The 4,739-nt window shown below is 40.1% G+C and overlaps 1 non-coding gene across 1 annotated transcript; it reads left to right on the top strand.

Annotated features, from left to right (window-relative positions):
- Nucleotides 1-2,479: 2,479 nt before the first annotated feature.
- On the top strand, nt 2,480-2,587 carry LOC130984350 (small nucleolar RNA R71). The gene has a single exon (XR_009088291.1). It is a non-coding gene; the product is annotated as a small nucleolar RNA R71 (small nucleolar RNA).
- The last annotated feature ends 2,152 nt before the right edge of the window (nt 2,588-4,739 follow it).

The following is a 4,739-nucleotide window of genomic DNA, read 5'->3' as shown; positions in this document are numbered from 1 at the left end:
GAGTAGAAGAAGAAGAAAATGGAGGAGATAGAGGAGGCCTATTTTTCGGCCAAAGGGGGAAGAAGTAGTGTTTAGGGTGTGTGAAAATGAAGGAGTGAAGATGGGTTTATATAGGGGTGAGGGGAGGGGTAGGGTTCGGCCATTATGGGTGGGTTTGGGAGGGAAAGTGGTTTAAATTTGAATGGTGAGGTAGTGGGGTTTTATGAAGGATGGATGTGAGTGGTGAAGAGAAAGATGGGATTGGATAGGTTAAGGGTTTTTGGGGAAGAGGTATTGAGGTGATTGGTGAATGGGTGAAGAAGAAAGAGGGCGGTGGGGTTGGTGGGGATCCTGTGGGGTCCACAGATCCTGAGGTGTCAAGGAAAAGTCATCCCTGCACCAAATGGCATGCAAAAATGCGTTTTGAGCCAATTCTGGCGTTAAACGCCGGGCTGGTGCCCATTTCTGGCGTTTAACACCAAGTGCTTGCCCTTTTCTGGCATTTAACGCCAATCTGGTGCCCCTTTCTGGCGTTAAACGCCCAAAATGGTGCCAGACTGGGCGTTAAACGCCCATCTGCTAGCCTTACTGGCGTTTAAACGCCAGTAGGTTCTTCCTCCAGGGTGTGCTGTTTTTCTTCCTGTTTTTCATTTTGTTTTTGCTTTTTCAATTGATTTTGTGACTTCTCATGATCATCAACCTACAGAAAACATAAAATAACAAAGGAAAATAGATAAAATATAACATTGGGTTGCCTCCCAACAAGCGCTTCTTTAATGTCAGTAGCTTGACAGAGGGCTCTCATGGAGCCTCACAGATACTCAGAGCAATGTTGGAACCTCCCAACACCAAACTTAGAGTTTGAATGTGGGGGTTCAACACCAAACTTAGAGTTTGGTTATGGCCTCCCAACACCAAACTTAGAGTTTGACTGTGGGGGCTCTGTTTGACTCTGCTTTGAGAGAAGCTCTTCATGCTTCCTCTCCATGGTGACAGAGGGATATCCTTGAGCCTTAAACACAAAGGATCCTTCATTCACTTGAATGATCAATTCACCTCTGTCCACATCAATCACAACCTTAGCTGTGGCTAGGAAGGGTCTGCCAAGGATGATGGATTCATCCATGCACTTCCCAGTTTCTAGGACTATGAAATCAGCAGGGATGTAATGGTCTTCAACCTTTACCAGAACATCCTCTACAAGTCCATAAGCTTGTTTCTTTGAATTGTCTGCCATCTCTAGTGAGATTCTTGCAGCTTGTACCTCAAAGATCCATAGCTTCTCTATTACAGAGAGAGGCATGAGGTTTACACTTGACCCTAAGTCACACAGAGCCTTCTTGAAGGTCATGGTGCCTATGGTACAAGGTATTGAAAACTTCCCAGGATCTTGTTTCTTTTGAGGTAATTTCTGCCTAGACAAGTCATCCAGTTCTTTGGTGAGCAAAGGAGGTTTGTTCTCCCAAGTCTCATTTCCAAATAACTTGTCATTTAGCTTCATGATTGCTCCAAGGTATTTAGCAACTTGCTCTTCAGTGACATACTCATCCTTTTCAGAGGAAGAATACTCATCAGAGCTCATGAAAGGCAGAAGTAAGTCCAATGGAATCTCTATGGTCTCATTTTGAGCCTCAGATTCCCATGGTTCCTCATTGGGGAACTCAGTGGAGGCCAGTGGACGTCCATTGAGGTCTTCCTTAGTGCTGTTCACTGCCTCTTCCTCCTCTCCACATTCGGCCATGCTGATGGCCTTGCACTCTCCTTTTGGATTTTCTTCTGTATTGCTTGGAAGAGTACTAGGAGGGAGTTCAGCAATTTTCTTGCTCAGCTGTCCCACTTGTGCCTCCAAGTTTCTAATGGAGGACCTTGTTTCATTCATGAAACTTTGAGTGGTTTTGATCAGATCAGAGACCATGGTTGCTAAGTCAGAGTGGCTCTGCTTAGAATTCTCTGTCTGTTGCTGAGAAATTGATGGAAAAGGCTTGCCATTGCTAAACCTGTTTCTTCCACCATTATTGTTGTTGAAACCTTGTTGAGGTCTCTGTTGATCCTTCCATGAGAAATTTGGATGATTTCTCCATGAAGAATTATAGGTGTTTCCATAGGGTTCTCCTAGGTAACTCACCTCTTCCATTGAAGGGTTCTCAGGATCATAAGCTTCTTCTTCAGATGAAGCATCCTTAGTACTGCCAGGTGCATTTTGCATTCCAGACAGACTTTGAGAAATCAAATTGACTTGCTGAGTCAATATTTTGTTCTGAGCCAATATGGCATTCAGAGTATCAATCTCAAGAACTCTTTTATTCTGATTTGTCCCATTGTTCACAGGATTCCTTTCAGAAGTGTACATGAATTGGTTATTTGCAACCATTTCGATTAGCTCTTGAGCTTCTGCAGGCATCTTCTTCAAATGAAGAGATCCTCCAGCAGAGCTATCCAAAGACATCTTGGATAGTTCAGAGAGACCATCATAGAAAATACCTATGATGCTCCATTCAGAAAGCATGTCAGAAGGACATTTTCTGATCAATTGTTTGTATCTTTCCCAAGCTTCATAGAGGGATTCTCCTTCCTTTTGTCTGAAGGTTTGGACTTCCACTCTAAGCTTACTCAATTTTTGAGGTGGAAAGAACTTTGCCAAGAAGGCATTGACTAGCTTTTCCCAAGAGTTCAGGCTTTCTTTAAGTTGTGAGTCCAACCATATCCTAGCTCTGTCTCTTACAGCAAAAGGGAATAGCATAAGTCTGTAGACCTCAGGGTCAACCCCATTAGTCTTGACAGTGTCACAGATTTGCAAGAATTCAGCTAAGAACTGATGAGGATCTTCCAATGGAAGTCCATGGAACTTGCAATTCTGTTGCATTAGAGAAACTAATTGAAGCTTAAGCTCAAAGTTGTTTGCTCCAATGGCAGGGATAGAGATGCTTCTCCCATAGAAGTCGGGAGTAGGTGCAGTAAAGTCACCCAGCACCTTCCTTGCATTGTTGGCATTGTTGTTGTTTTCGGCTGCCATGGGTTCTTCTTCTTTGAAGATTTCTGTTAGGTCCTCTACAGAGAGTTGTGCCTTAGCTTCTCTTAGCTTTCGCTTCAAGGTCCTTTCAGGTTCAGGGTCAGCTTCAACAAGAATGCCTTTGTCTTTGTTCCTGCTCATATGAAAGAGAATAGAACAAGAAAATATGGAATCCTCTATGTCACAGTATAGAGATTCCTTGAGGTGTCAGAGAAAAAGAAAATTAGAAGGAAGAGGTAGAAGAATTCGAACTTAGTCAGATAGAGTTCGAATTGTGCATTGAGGAGGAGTGGTACTCCATAAATAGAAGGATGCGAGAAAAGGGGAAGAAATTTCGAAAATTAAATTAAAAAGATTTTAAAAACATTTTGAAAAACTTTAATTGATTTTCGAAAACCAAGAGTGGGAAAGAAATCAAGTAATTTTTGAAAAAGATTTTGAAACTAGAATATAAAAAGATATGATTGAAAACTATTTTGAAAAAGATGTGATTAAAAAGATTTGATTGAAAAGTTATGCTTTTAAAAAGATATGATTGAAATGATATGATTTGAAAACAATTTTAAAAAGATTTGATTTTAAAAATTAATGACTTGCCTAACAAGAAAAGATATGATTCAAACATTAAACCTTCCTCAACAGAAAAGGTAACATACTTGAAATGTTGAATCAAATCATTAATTGTTAGCAAGTATCTTTCAAAAAGGAAAGAAATTGATTTTGAAAAAGATTTGATTGAAAAAAAAAAGATTTGATTTTGAAAAATTTTGAAAACTTGGAAAAAAATTGATTTGAAAACAAAATCCTCCTTCTTGTGCCATCCTGGCGTTAAACGCCCAGAATGGTGCACATTCTGGCGTTTAACGCCCAATGCACCACCTTTTTGGGCGTTAAACGCCCTACCAGGTACCCTGGCTGGCGTTTAAACGCCAGTCTGCCTTCTTCACTGGGCGTTTTGAACGCCCAACTTTTTCTGTATAATTCCTCTGTTGCATGTACTGAATCTTCAGTTCTCTGTATTATTGACTTGAAAATAGAACCAAGATCAAATAAACAATGCATGCAAGACACCAAACTTAAAATAAGACACTAGACTCAAACAAGAAACATAAAATATTTTTAGTTTTTATGATTTTGTAATTTTTTTTTTGGATTTTTTTCGAAAATTAAGTGGAAAAAGAAAATAAAGGTATCAAAATTCTTAATGAGAATTCCAGGAATCATGCAATGTTAGTCTAAAGCTTCAGTCTAAAGGAATTAGACATGAATAGCCAAGCTTCAGCAGGACATTGAATTCAAGAGCTAAATTGATGATAATCAATCAGCTTTGGTGATGATAAGAACATCACCTTGAAACACTAGAATTCATTCTTAAGAACTCTGAAAAATACCTAATCTAAGCAACAAGATGAACCGTCAGTTGTCCATACTTGAAAGTGGAGAATCCTATCTGTTCTGAGGAGTTACCTAAAATGTTGAGTTCGGGCCAGATGTGAGATCCGGGTCTTCTCTGAGTATTGGTTTTTGACCTTCAAATCTTGAGGTGCTGCCTTTTCCAAACTCCTCATGGGGTTGGGTGGGGGTACCTGCAAGAGACTCCGATGCTTAAGTTAGCAAGGGCTTTAGGCAGGTTTTTAGTAGAATTGGAATATGAGTTATACCTAGGGGCTCCAGTGTATTTATAGTTGTATTTTTGGGGAACATCTTTGAGGAGAAGATCCTTATCTTATCTTATATCTTTACGATCATA

Source organism: Arachis stenosperma, chromosome 5 (assembly GCF_014773155.1).
Source record: "Arachis stenosperma cultivar V10309 chromosome 5, arast.V10309.gnm1.PFL2, whole genome shotgun sequence".
Classification (NCBI taxonomy): Eukaryota; Viridiplantae; Streptophyta; class Magnoliopsida; order Fabales; family Fabaceae; genus Arachis; species Arachis stenosperma.
Note: the sequence above shows the minus strand (reverse complement) of the source record. Positions and strands in the feature narration are given on the sequence as shown.